The 14,654-nt window shown below is 47.5% G+C and overlaps 1 long non-coding RNA gene across 1 annotated transcript in view; it reads left to right on the top strand.

Moving 5' to 3' along the window:
* Positions 1-14,654, top strand: part of LOC142011933 (uncharacterized) — a 55,711-nt gene that overhangs the window by 26,381 nt on the left and 14,676 nt on the right. Inside the window, exon 3 of the long non-coding RNA XR_012645218.1 lies at positions 3,063-3,094. This is a non-coding gene — a long non-coding RNA (uncharacterized LOC142011933). The remainder of the gene's footprint in view (positions 1-3,062; positions 3,095-14,654) is intronic.

The following is a 14,654-nucleotide window of genomic DNA, read 5'->3' as shown; positions in this document are numbered from 1 at the left end:
GGCCCCAGCCTAGGACTGGTTCAGCTCCCTCCTCTGTTCTTTTGGAAGAACAGGACAAGAAATAGCAACTTACCTGGCTGCCAAGGACTTTAGAGGGAATTACACACACTTACGCCTCCCTCTGAGGCTGGCAGTACTCCACTGCAGACAAATAGGAGGCTGATGTAAATGAGGTACAGTGTGTGTCTCAGGGGTGCTGGGTACCCAGCTGCAGCTGTACTTCTGGATGCATAACATTTTTGCAAACCAGGCCCTTCAAGGGCCCCACTGGGCCCACGTTTTCAAAGGAGCTTGGCTCTCATTTAGGCTTATATACGGCAATATACCTATCTCATAGAGCTGGAAGAGACCTTAAGAGGTCATCAAGTCCAGTCCCCTGCACTCACAGCAGAACCTGCCACCATCCCGGCAGATTTTTTTTTTAAATCTATTTGCCCCAGATCCCTAAATGGCCCCCTCAGGGACTGAGCTCCTGGGTTCAGCAGGCCAGTGCTTAAGCCACTGAGCTATCCTTCACCCGGGCTTGGTCTGCACTAGAGAGATAAGTCGGTTGCAGATGCACAATTCTAGCTACAGCCAGAATGAACTTATCTGCAATCGACTTACCTGGCCATCCGCACAGAGGGAGGTTGATGGGAGAGTTTCTCCTGGCGAACTCCCTTACTCCTTGCAATATTGAGGAGAACAGGGGTTGATTGCCAACCCCAGATAATTTGATTTTGCGCATCTCCACTAGGCACGTGAAATCAAACTCCAAAAGATTGACTCTAACCAGGTCGGTCTTCCCAGGAGTGTAGACATACTCTTAGGCACAAAGTCTAGCCCAGGTTTCCAGAAATACCGAGCACTTAGCCATGCTTTTTGGCAAGGTTCTCCCCACCCTTCCACCCCCAGCATGCTGCCTGCTGTTAAAAGCTGGCTGTTCATGTGGTTGCCTAAATAGAAGCCAAGTGCCTTTGTAAACTTGGTCCCATGTGACCAGAAATATCTCAAGCCGGGCACTGCCAAATGGACACTCTCAATGGCACTGCTTTTGAGCCTTCAGGCCTGTGTAAACTTGCTCAAGGTCTCACACAGAGTCAGCCTAGGTACTACAGTGATATGCATCTTATAAGTGATTAAATTAAATCAAGGCAGAGCCAGGAGCCCTACTTCTCAGTTACCTTCTGAAGCCATGAAACTGCCCACATCCCCCATTGCAGCACCTAACCCCATCAGCCATACCATCAGGCACTCATACACCCACACATCCACTATGCTCTCATGTGCCAGCAATGCCCCTTGGCCATGTGCATTGGACAAAGTGGACAGTCTCTGCACCAAAGGATGAATGGACATAAATCCAACCTCAGGAACTGGAACACACATAAACCAGGAGGGGAACACTTTAACCTCCCTGGGCATTTACTAGTGGATTTGAAAGTACCCACTGGTCTACAAAAGGATTTTACCACAAGATTACAGAGGGAGACATCTCAGAGGGAATTTGACACATTTAGAGTAGGCCTGAACAGATATCTCAACTATCATCTGCATTACAAGGGCAATTTCCCCACCTTTGGTATTCACAGGGATGGGACACATCCTACTTAATTTGTTTCATCCATTCGTCCTGCTAGTGACAGGTAACCCTTTTATTCCCCTCCTTCTTCCCTCTGCCTCCTCCCTCTCTCCCCCTGGCACCCCCACTATATAAATCCTGGATTCTATTTGTCTACTCCAGTCATATGAACCCACAAAAGCTCATGACCTAATAAGATTGTTAATCTCGAAGGTGCTACAGGACTGCTTGTTATTTGCTCACTCGCCTTCACTCTTCAAAACAGCTAGTACTCTGATCTGAAGCACTCCCTTGAGGCCTGCAGATTATGTACTTAGGCATTTAATACAGTGTATAGAAATGGTTCTACCTAGATCGGTGCACTGTGTTAGCCATCGTTATCTCTAAATTCCTGCTAGCCATTCGTCTGCATCCCAGTTGGCCTATAGATCATTAGAAAATAATTCCAGCTGCTCCTGTTAGGCTGTTTGTCATTTGCCATGTAAGCTGCAAACCTCTGAATTCCAATAACATAATTTAGTGCTTACCTAGAGCTAATCAATATTGTATTTGCAACAGGCAGTTCTCACCCAGCCACAGCAGGGGAGTCAGAATTCAGTCAGTCAGGGAGAAATCTCATACTTATTAATTATTTGTATTACTTGTGGGCAGAAATGTACCATTCAAGCACTCTGGAAGCAAATTCAGAGCTTGTTTGTAGATAAATGACCGAACTGATAGCCCCAGGGGCTGTATTTCCCCACAGTTGATGTTTGAACCTTTGAATTTCATACTTGTGATCTGCTTAAAGGACATCCAAGTTCAGAAGCAGCTTTTAACTGCACCAGAGCTTGTCCTGCTCACAGCTTTGCCTTTAGGACAGCAAGCGTGTTTATAAACAGAGGAAGCAAGATGATTACGGTAAATGGCTTGTTGTCATTCAAGTAATTGAAGGATCATTAGATGATCATGGTCATGTTGCCAGGTATGCTACTTAAAAGATAGATGGAAAGAACAGGAATAAACAGTGGTATGTGCTGGGGGTCTTCACTGGGACCAGTTCAATTCAATTTATTCTTAAATGATCTTGAAACAGTGAGGTGGCAAAATTTGCAGATAATACCTAACTACTCATGGTAGTTAAGTTGAAAGCTGACTGCAAAGAGTTACAAAGGGATTTCACAAAATTGGGTGATTGGGCAACGTAATGGCAGGTGGAAATCAGTGCTGATAAATGCAACATAAGGCACATGGAAAATATAATCCCAACCATACATAAGAAATTATGGGGTTAAATGAGCTGTTTCCACTCAAAAAAGAGATCTTGGAAGCATGGTGGATAGTTCTCTCTCCCCACCCCCACTTCCTTTTCCCCAACAAAATTAATAATGAGATAAGAATATCCATTAAAATTTGAAGCCTTACCGTTGCACCTTAAGTAACTTGTCAAAAGACGTCAGAATATGTTAATATTGGAGCTGAATGGGTCCAATACTTATTTAATTTTCTTTCTTTTATGTAGGAATTAGACACAGTTCTCCTGCCAGCTGATTGGTAAGTTATCTGACAAAACAAAACAAAACAACACTAGAGTTTTCAGGTACTTAGTAGCTTCTGAAAAGAGGAGATGCATGGGGGAGGGAAAGTAGAGGGGGTTGGTCCCTCCCTCTCTCCCCAACCTCCATTTGCTGCTTAGATTGTACTGAGCATGCTCAGTATAAAGCCACTCCCCTTGCTCTGCCCACCCCCACCCACCCCCCATGGCAGCATACGCACATGGGCCCCCCACCAAAATCTGAAATAGTGCCCCTGGCTGGGTGAACCTCCAGAACTGGCCCGAATTGGTTTTGCTCCCAGATGGAGACACCATCTCGTGTTTAGAAACTGGTCCTTGGCGCTGGCTCTATCTAATGAGGCTGCCAGCCTAGGCACCAAGCGGTTCTGACTGTGGGGATGGTTTCTATGGTGTGAACATAGTGGACTAAGACCACTAATTCTTTTTCACATGCAAATCTCAGGCTATCTCCTCTGTCTGTTCCTACCTCTGTGGTGTACCTTGTCCTTCCACCAGCTGTGAGCTCATCATTGCAATTAGAAATGCAAAATGCCATTTAATTAGTTAACTGGTTAAATGTGAAGTTTTACTAATTAACCAATTAAATGGGAGTGGCCTCCCCTCACCCACTACTTCCAGGCTGGAGTGCCCCAGCCTGCAGTGCAGCCAGGCCAGTCCCACCACAGGTGAGGGCTGGTCTGGTAGGGCTGGAGTGCTCTTGCCTGGGGTGTGGCCCAGCTGGCCCTCCCATTAATGTTGAGGCTTACCAGTTAACCATTAACACCCCTAACTGCAATGAGCCTTAACTGTCAGCTACTGTAATTAAAGGAAAAGTTTCAGCTTCCATGAAGAATAATGCCATTTTTTGTCATCCAGATGTTGCAATCCCATTTGGGTTTGGTTCACAGAGTGTCTTGCACAATCCTGTGGAAAGCAGATCTGACCAGACCGGTCTCAGGCTGACGCTAGCACCTCAGCTGTGGAAAGGCAAAGGGACATAGACCACAACAACCACTAGATGCCAGCCAGTATTATGACATCTCTGCCGTGTGATCTCTGTAAAATGGGACGCATGCCAGGCCCATCTTTCTAACTCAGAGCCTGGAGGTTTTCTGGCAGAAGTATGTTGTTGAAGCTCTCTCTGTGCTTTTATAGGTCAGCCAGTGATGGCCAAAGGGACATAGCTAATCCTTTGAAGATCACTAATACGAAGTGTCTTAAAAACACACTTAAGTCTGATCCTGATCTCTCTCCTTCTCACGTGTGCTGCTGTTTAAAAGTCATGCTGGGCTGTATTTTTTTAACTGTGGGGGTGGGGAAAAAAACCCTAATGTTGGAGTCCTGAGTAGACCCCATGCTCGGGGTGTAAAATGAGTCCCATGCTGCACATGGGATGCCCACTGAATCAGTGGGGAGCCTGACTGTGTTAATGAGCTTATATGTGCAGAGCTGTCAAGAGGTCACTGTCAGGAAGTGTTGGTAGAAGGGAAGGTCTAGTGCAATAGTGTTCCACCATTTTTCATTTGCAGATTCCTCAACATTTTCAAATGGAGGTGCAGACCAGGCTTCCCTCTAATTTTTTCCATCCGTGGGTGGAAAAAAATTTGTTATGTGCACCGAGGCACGTGTGGGATGTGCACCACCTATGGAAACACATGCTGCTGGCTGTGGGTGGCTGTGGGCACTCTGTTAATCAGTTGGGCGGCACCTGAATCTCTCCTGGGTGGCCACCCAAGTGCTCCCCTTACAGGGAACACAGGTGCAGACCCCTTTGGAAATCTTAGACATGCTACGTGGACAGTCGGAGGTTCACAAACCACAGGTTGAAAACCACTGGTCTAGTGGACAAGGTAGCAATTTGGATGTACTACTGTGTTTGAATGTAATATTGTAAGGAAAGCAAAAAAACTGATTGAACTCCTTTGTCTCAAGATCTTACAAAAACCCTTGCATGAGTTGCCAAATGCAGGCTCATACACTGGGGGGGGAGTGTGTGAGAAGGGTATGAACGCGCGTGCAGTCACACACACACACACACCCACACACACACACTATGTCCAGTTTCTCTCTCTTCCTCCCTGCTGCACTGTGCAGGGGGAGGCTGCAGGGAATGGAGGGGAACCCAAGGCACCATGGGAGCTGTAGTTCCTTGGCCAGCTCCTTGACTAGAGACCTGGTCCCAGAGTAAGGAAGAGACTACATTTCCCAGCATGCCCCAGTCACTAGTAACAGGAAAGGGATTGGCATGGATATTTTGAAATACTGTTTTTCACTTCCAATATTACAAAAAGATCCCAGCAGTCATTTCTATAAAATCTTTATTACTATATAAATTTTTAGTATGTTGTAACAAACGCATTTTACCAATCACTGTTTCCACTCAAATTTTTAATTAACCTCTCTTATGCACAGTCATTGAACAACTATTTTGAACTCCCTTGTATTTAAAAAAAATTGTGATACAAAAGTGCATGCGCACACCCAGACACACCCACAAACCCAGAAATTCCTGCGTACAGCCGTGAAATTAATTCTCAAACTTCATGGCCGAATTTAATGGAGACCCAAGGAAATACCATTTAGACTCAGCACCAGAAGAGATATGCAGGTATTTCAGAAGAGTGCACGAAAACATCACTGATGTCACACAGTAGGAATACAGTCAGGCTACAGCACTGACATCTGGATTACAACACCAACCATTCTCCAAATCTTCTGGGATACGGCCACATTAGAAGCTATTTTCCATCAAAACGTCTGTCAACAGAGTGCAGCCATACACTAAAGCAGATCAAAGGAGCGATCTGTTTTGTTGACAGAACATCTGGACTGCCCGGCTGCTCTCTCGAGAAAACAGCCAACTGGAAGCACAGCAGACAGGGTCGGCGAGTGTCCTGGAAGCCCTGTCTGTCGACAGAAGGCGCCCCCAGAGCATCCACACAGCTTTTTTGTTGACAGAATCTGTCGCCAAAGGCACTCTTCCTCATCTGGGAGAGGTGGAAGGTTGTTGGCAAAAGTGTCGAGTTTTGTCGACAGACTATCGACAAAAACCATTTTGCGTGTGGACGTACAGCGAGTTTTGTCAACAAAACTCTGGTTTTCTCAAAAAAAAAAAAGGCTAGTGCAGCTGTAGCCCCGGGGTTTTGGTTTAGCCCCATCTCTACCAGAGAAAAGCACAAAGGCAGTCCAGTAGCACTTTAAAAACTAACAAAATAATTTAAAGCACATCTCTCACTTCAACAGCTAAATGCTGAAGGCAACACTTTTATATAGAAATGAAAATAGTGTAGCTTTGTTCCTGGCATTATGCATGCACACTTTCCTTACCAAGTGTGAAGTCAATGCTTGCACTATCAATTTCTCTTTGCCTCAAGCAAAATAAATCATGTTGCCTTTGTTCTTCGTCCTTAACAAGTGAGGTACATTGTAGCGGGATATTGAAGAGATTCCAGTGTCAACTGACATATCCCTATGCTGTCTAGTTAATCCACGGTGTCTGTGTAAGATTGCACACACACTGAGCTCTGGGAAAGGTTATAACTGAAACTTTTTCTTGGTGACAAAATGCAGGATTCCGGATGACAGAAATCTTTTCCAAATTCATGTTGGCTTCAGCTACTTGTTTCAGCAAAATAAGCAAGTCACCACCCTGAAAGAAATTATAATGCTTCATTTGGGTGTTTTCAAAATGAAATGTTTTGGTTTGTCAACTCAAAACTTCCTGTATTTTAAGTTAAAATGGTTTATAATATTCAAAATTGAAACAAAACATGACAATTCAGGTCAAATGAAATGTTTTGTTCAATCCCAAACTTTTTTTATGGAATTTCCAGCTCACCCAAAAATCCATTATTTACAAAATCCATATGCCCTCTAGTTGTTCAAACAGAGACAGCAGCAGCATAAATATCCATCAAACACCCAGCTGGATTTCCATAGTCAGTGCTCAACACTTACAGAGCATTGGTCTTCTAAACTTAGAGTTGTGAGCTCATTCCTGGAGGGGGTCTTTCAAGGGTGTGTGGCAGGTTAGATTAAAAAAAATTCTGTCAAGGATGGTGATGGGCCCTGTGGGTGCAGAGGAGTGGACTCAATGACCTCCTGAGGTCCCTTCCAGTTTTATGAGATATTTATATATGATAGCAAATTTCCCTCAGTACTCAGAGACCCCTGCAATGGTCTAAACATCTTAGAAACCAGCCCATACAATAAAGCTTGACCCTCTCTTGTTTGGCACCCTCAGGACCTGACCAGGGCCAGATGATAGAATTTGCCAGATGAAGGAAGGTCAACATTTTCTAGGACATTACTAATATTTCTAATGCTTACTGGGTTCTTAGAAGACATTTAGGGGTAAATCACAGCTAAAGAACAGCATAGACCACTGAGCGTCAGGCCTGGTGACTGAAAACAAACTTTGTAGGAGCACGGGAAACTTAGCCAGACCCCTGATAAGTGGTTGTCCAGCAAACAAAAATCAGGCCAGATTATGGAGATTGCCAGACGAGAAAGGTTCAACCTGTGCTGAAGCCATTACTGAGCACAGCCATATCCTCAGACTAATTAAACACAGTGGCAGGCCTGTGTGCTTCTGGCCAATAGAAAGAGAACTTCTGATGTGGCATCCGTCTTTCATTAACTCACAGGTTCTTAACATAATAACAGAGAGGGAGCCGTGCTAGTCTATATACTATCAAAACAAAAAGCAGTTAAGTAGCACTTTAAAGACTAGCAAAATAATTTATTACGTGAGCTTTTGTGGGACAGACCCACTTCTTCAGACTATAGCCAGACCAGAACAGACTCAATATTTAAGGCACAGAGAACCAAAAACAGTAATCAAGGTGGACGAATCAGAAAAAAATGATTAAGGTGAGCAAATCAGAGGCGGCGGAGGTCAAGAATTGAATTAAGCCAAGTGTGCAGACAAACCCCTACAGTGACTCAGAAAATTCCCATCCTGGTTCAAACCATGTGTTAATGTGTCGAATTTGAGTATAAAAGACAGTTTGTCATTCTCTCTTTCAAGAGTGAGAAGACTGAGGAGTGATTTAATAGCAGCCTTCAACTTCCTGAAGGGGAGCTTCAAAGAGGATGGTGAGAAACTGTTCTCAGTGGTGTCAGGTAGCAGAACAAGGAGCTATCATCTCAAGTTACAGAAGGAGAGGAGTAGGCTGGATATTAGAAAAATCTACTTCACCAGGAGGGTCGTGAAGCACTGGAATGTGTTACTGAGAGAGGTGGTGGATTCTCCACCCCTAAAGGTTTTTAAGTCCCAGCTTGACAAGGTCCTGGCTGGGATGACTTAGTTGGGGTTGATCCTGCTTGAAGAAGGGGGTGAAATTAGACTAGATGACCTCCTGAGGTCCCTTCCAGCCCTATGACTCTATGATTTTGTGTATTTGAAAAAAGGAAAAAACTTCCCTGCGATTTCTCTAGTCCCCTCTTCCCTCTGCCTCCCTCTGCTCCAAAATTTGAGCCCAGACGCCCTTGGACTTTTTCCTCTCCTCCCTTCCCCAACAGAGATCAGCATCAGAGGTGGGCTGGAGGGGTGGAGAAGGACATAAGTACAATATAAAATAAGGTGGCTGCTCCTGCTCCTGGTTAACAATAGGCCTGTGTCAGCATGAAGCTGCCACTAAAACAAAAGGGTGGGGGAGGAGTACCTGGCAGAGGAAAGCAGCTGTCAGGGCTGCAGAATGCAAGGGAGGGGACCACTTGTGGGACAGGAGCACAGACTTGCTTTGGAAAAGGTTTCTTGAAGGGAAAGAGCCATTTCTTTCTCTTGTGTACCCAGGGCTGTCTCGCCAGCGGGTGGCTTTCTGAATGACGGCGCCATTCGAAAGAATGTGGACTTGAGTGGGATTTTAAAGGTCCCTTCAAAAAGGCAGCACCTGCTTCCTCACCCCGGGAAAGACCTTCAAAGGCGACCTTAAATAACCCAAAGCCAGAGCCACTGTTCAAATAAGGCTTGTTTGGTTTTCCGCTCCAGTCCCATTGTGGAAACTGAGCACTGAGTGATACCCAGGACAGGTGTGTCAATAGAGCCATCCTGTCCACAGGATGAACTGGGGTGGCCGCCCCAGGCCCCGCATTTTTGGGAGAACTACAGAGTCTGCTGGAACTGTCCTATGGACCGACGGGACAGGCGGTTACCTGGGGCTGACAGCCAGGCACAGCAGAAGCATCAGGAGTTGTCTCCCCTTCCTCTCCTCCCTGCAGCCAGCTCAGCTCCCACCGCCTGCGGAGAAGCGAGCTGCAGCAGGGTCAGAGGACAGCATGGTAGAGCAGGCTGCTGCTCCCGCCGCCCATGTGGTAAGTGTAGGGGGGAAGGGGAAGCAACCTCTGCTGCCTCCACTGTGCCCAGCCCTCAGCCCGAAGTAACCGCTGGACCCCATTGCCTGGGGGAGAGGGGTAAGTGGGTAGTGGGGTCAGGGCATGGGAGAGGTGGGGTCTGCGGCTTGGGGGATTGTCTCACGCACTGCAACTGGACACTGGAGGCGTGGTCACCTCAGGCCCTGCACCCTCCCGCCCCCTTGGGACAGCCCTGGGTATCAATTAGGGAAGAAAAAACCCGCTGCCTGAATAGAATCCCTTTTTCTTACTACTTTGCACATTCCAAGCCTCTCTCTGCTTTTGCAGCCTTCGGGTATGTCTACACTACTCCAGGGGGCCGGACCCAGAGGGGATCGATCCAGTGGGTATTGATTTATCGCTTCCCCGAAGACCCAATAAATCAATCTCCGAGCACATTCCCTGCAGGATGTAAAACAATGTGCTCCTCATATTTAATTTTTGGTGCCAAATGCCCTCAGTAATACAGGTGCTGGGCAGCTGTATGGGTGTGGGGGTCTGTGGGTAGGAGGGCACTGGGCAGAGAGATTTGTAGTGATCTCTGGGTGAGGGGCTGCTGGGGATGAGGGTGGCTGGGCATAAGGAGGTGGGTGGTCCTGGGCAGGGAAGTATTGTGGTGGGCACACCGGAAACTCAGGGCTGGGTTGGGGGTGCAGGTGGGAGGGGAATGCAGAGACTGGGGTGATGATGGTGTTGTGGAGAGATTGGAGCAAGGGTGGCAAAATGCAGGGGTCGGGGCACAGTGAAGGAATTAGGGGGCAGGAGTTAATGCCAAAGGGGCTCAAGATGGGAGTTCGCAGATGGGGGAGCCAAAGAAGGCCAAAGAAAATGGGACGGGGCATCATGCCAGGGGCAGGCGGGCGGGTGCCAAAATACAACTGCACCCAGGATGCCTCATTCCCTCAGGCTGGCCCTGGTCCCTTTAGCAACGCTCTTCAGCCTCTCTGCCCAGTACTCTGCCCCCTTCCCTGGGTATCATCCTTTGGCTTGTACCTGCTGTAACTTTTGAGGGGAAATCTCCCACCAGAGGCCCTGCATTAGTGACGTTGTGAGTGTGGGCCTTTTTACCACTCTGCCTGAGCTGAACTGGTAGAACTGTACGGTGGAAATAGAATGGCCTTTGGGAGGCTGGTTTAACAGGGTCTGCAAATACCACTTCCCCTTGAAAAATAACCAGCTTCCTGCAGGCTGCAGGGAAAGAAACTGTCATAACTCTTCTCTGAGATAGCCACTACAGACAAAGGCAATATCAGAGCAGATGCCAACAGGAGAATCAGAGTTACAAATTGCCTAAGAAAATGCAAAGAATTTCCTGGCATGTCCAACTCTCCTGGCCTGATCCAAGCTCATGAGTGTGAAATTCAAATCCCTGCCTTGTTAGCTGAAGCAGGGTTTAAAAGCACAACCTCTCAGCAGAGAGCTGCTGCTTCTCAGGGGTTAGGCACACCACCAAATGGCCACCATCATAAACAGGGCAGTGGCAAGGTGCTGTTTGGCAAAGGCAGCTGCTCCAACAGAGAAGCAAATGGAGCTGGGATGGTTTCTCTTAGGGGATATCCTAATGATGAAGCGAAGGTATCCATCGGCTGCTGTGCACAGAGTGTCACCATGGGGTGAGATACGAGATGGTGATCCTGGCCTAAAAATTGTCCTCGCTGCAGCAATGGGTCAGCTGCCAGAGAGCAGAACTTTCACAGACGTCACAAGCGTTGGATGCTTCTAATGCTAATGCTTTGCACTTCTGTCGATCACGCCTGTGGTCTGATCAGGCCAGCCAACTGGGGAGGAGGGGCAGGAGCAAAGAGGGATGTTGCCCCGGGCCCCAGCATTTCAAAGGGGCCTAGAGCTCATTCCAAGCACCCCAAGGCAGTGGACAGAGCTCTGGGCCCTTTCAAGTGCTGTGAGAAAGCTGCTGCACCATTCCACTGCGGGCTACTGCTCTAGGCCCTGCCCTTTCCACCCCTTGGTCTCACCCTTCTGTGATGCAGAGCTGGGCCCCCCCCGCCTCCCACCTTGCCCCAGGGCCCACAGTGGTTCTCAGCCCTGCTAGAGCTGAAGATATGAAAGGGTTGCATAAAGGCCAGCAAGTGTTTAATTCCCATTTTACAACTCTAACTGAGACACAGAGGTTCAACAGTGGAATCCCACAGCAAATCTGGGGCAGAGCTTGGATTACAACTCAGACCTTTCCAGTTACCTGCTACAACCACCATCGTGCACAGCAGCGGCTCTTCGTGCTAGAAACCAAGGATTTTTGAAACACTCACAGGACTTTCTGGATTTAGGTAGGAAATGCAACAAAACATAGAGACACGGCTCCTGGTTCCCACCTCCTTGCAAAAAATGCACAAATAAAACTGAACAATCACAAAGGGCTTAACTGGAGTTCGGTGTCAAAACAGATGAAAGAAAGTTTGCATGAGGTTTTCTTTGACCCCCATCAGCTGGCCTATCCCAACAAGTGTTTAGATTGTCGGCAGGGTTACATTTGTCCCGGGATATTAGGGAGACAAGCTGGGTGAGATAACATCTTTTATTTGCCAAGCATCTGTTAGTGGCAGAGATTAGCTTTTGAACTCTGTAGAGCTCTTCCAGCCTAATTCAGACTGTGAGTTTCGCAAGGCAGGGACTTTTTATCTCTGTACACAGGGAGGCTTCCAACATGGTCAAGTGGCCACAGTAGTAGGAGTCAGAAATCTTGGGTTTTAGACTTTTCTCTGCCTCTGACACTGGGACATTGGAGTGGTGGATGATGTCAGAGTGGATGCTTGGAACAGGATCCCGTTTTATTTTGTGCTTAGGAGAATTTGGATAAATGGCTTCTATGCTAGCTTGTCTCTCATTAAAGTAGAAAGGCTGGTCCTCTTCCCTTCTTCTTCCAGGCAGTCAGTCAATAATGAGTAGGACGTCTTCATGTCACCCTCCCATTTGTGAATCCATCGACAGCTGACCAGCCCGATTCTGGAGCCACAGGTCTTATCACAGAAGGCACAGGTGTTGGTAGCTATTGGAGGGGCGTGGGGCAGTTTTGGATGCTCTTTCTTCTTCTCCGCCTCTCCTCAACTGCACTGCGACAGGCCCTCTCAAATTGCACCAACTCCTCATGGATTACCACTCTCCAATGGTGGATCCACCTCGGTGCTAAAACATGACTGGGCTCTGAGTTATCAACTGAGCCCAAATTATAATGGAAGCCACAAAAAGAAGTTAACAAGGGAACTCCGGGATGCCTTCACATTCACTCTGGCGTTTTAAGTACAGTTTAGAGTTATGAACAAACAAGATAAGCCTGGATGATTCCTGTTGTAGAAAAGACGATCCTGACAGCTTTAATTTCCTGCCCGCCTAGAACCAGCAGTCCTGCTGTTTGCACTTTGAGCTCCCTGTTCATCAACCTGAGCCAAGAGAGCATTCAGAAGGCTCAAATGAGTAGCTGGCACTGTGTTTGGTCTGAATAGTAAAGAATTTGTGTGGGCTTTCCTTTAAGGGGCAAAGGAGAGAAGGTTTTCTTGTGGCTTTTTGTCAGCACAGAAGCACAGGGGAACCTTTAGTTCTGATCTCTGGGCTCATTTGTGCCTGTTTTTAAAATGTGCATGGCAAGGGCACCTACCGCAGAGACCTCCAACAGAATCAGGCTGGAAAGTGACCCCATGCTACTCGTACACTTCCAGAGCTGGGATCTTTCCTGCTGTCTTTGGAGACTCAATAGTTCTCACCCATGTTTCCCCATTAATTCTCTCTACATTCAGTGAACCAAGGCCCTTCCAGGCAAGGTTAGCTGTATGCAGGAGTCCCCAGAGTCCCACAACTCCAATCCTGCACTGCTCCAGAAAGGGAGCGTCGTTGCTATGCTGTTCTCACAACAGGCAATAGAGTTTGTTTGCTTGAGTGAACATATCCCGTATGTAGCAATTCTGCTCCTAAGTGTAAGGGATGTACCAGCAGGAACTCAATGCTGCTGAAGGCTGCGGGGAATGTGTCTCCCAGATATCATTTGCATGAGAATGCAAAGGTCTGCATATGTGATACCTTGCAAACAAAGACCGATGGGTAGCAAGGAAGCAATGAGATTTGTCTGCTGTAAACACATTGTTGTAAAATCACAATTTATGGTAACACTCGGTATGAGAATTGTGCAATCTCACCAATGCTTCATGTCATTGTGGGGGACAGGGCAGTCGATATAACTGCATAAGACATGGATTACACAGGGCTCCCTGGTTTAAAGCATTATAAGGAAGATGGGGCAGGATATGGGTTGAACCAGCTAGCTGAGTGCCTTGGCTCTACCTATGTCTTGGCCATATAGCTATAAGCCTGGTTTGACTAGCCCTCCCCCCTGTTAAAAGATAGAGCTGGATACTAGTGTTTTTTATGAGACTCTCTTTTGGTAGCTATCAAGAGGTGAAATCACAGGGGCGGGGGACAGCTGAAGCCACCAAGAGCTGAAATCACAGGGTTTTGCCTCAGGCCAAACCCACGGTGGCAGACAGGCGGTGCGACCAGCAGGTGGCTGGTAGGAGGAGCAGCAGAGGGTGCAACTGGTGGGTTGCCAGTAGGAGGAGCATTGGACGGCATAACCGGCAGGCAGCTGGCAGGAGGAGCAGCGGATGGACAGACAGCGTGATTGGCGGATGGCTGTTAGGAGCAAGCAGAACACCGGACCAGCACAAAGGTGGCATTGTCTCAGGTTCCATGAGAGGATGCATCAGTGTGAGGTGTCAGTGCCCACACGGACTGGACCAAGTTGTAAGTGGGGCATTTGAATTGAGGGGTGCGGAGAAAGTTGAGTATGTGGATTGGCTGTTTACAGTATTGGACTGGTGAGCCTGAGAGGCCAAGGACATTGCTTAACGCATTTGAGCTGGGACAGTTACTTGAGGCCTGGTTATGAACTCTGGGTGTGATAGTTTTCCCAAGCTTATGCTAATTGACTTTTCCGCCTCTTTTATTAAAAGTCCTCTTCTATCCTCAGACTCCGTGCTTGCGAGTGGGGAAGCACTGCCTCTCCGAGGCGCCCAAGGGTGTGTGACATTCCCAGGCTACTGGGTGAGGGCTTGAGTCGGTTCTGCGTGAGATGAATGAAAAGGAGCCCCTAGATGTTGGACCCAGCCCTGGTTGCTGCCAATTCCTTCTGGCAGAAGGGTTGCATAAGAAGCAAAGCTGATCGAAGACTTAGACACAGAGAGACCCAACTTGAATGGG

The sequence above is a fragment of the Carettochelys insculpta genome, chromosome 4 (genome assembly GCF_033958435.1).
Source record: "Carettochelys insculpta isolate YL-2023 chromosome 4, ASM3395843v1, whole genome shotgun sequence".
Classification (NCBI taxonomy): domain Eukaryota; kingdom Metazoa; phylum Chordata; order Testudines; family Carettochelyidae; genus Carettochelys; species Carettochelys insculpta.
The sequence above is the reverse complement of the archived record's forward strand: the minus strand, read 5'-3'. Positions and strand labels throughout refer to the sequence as shown.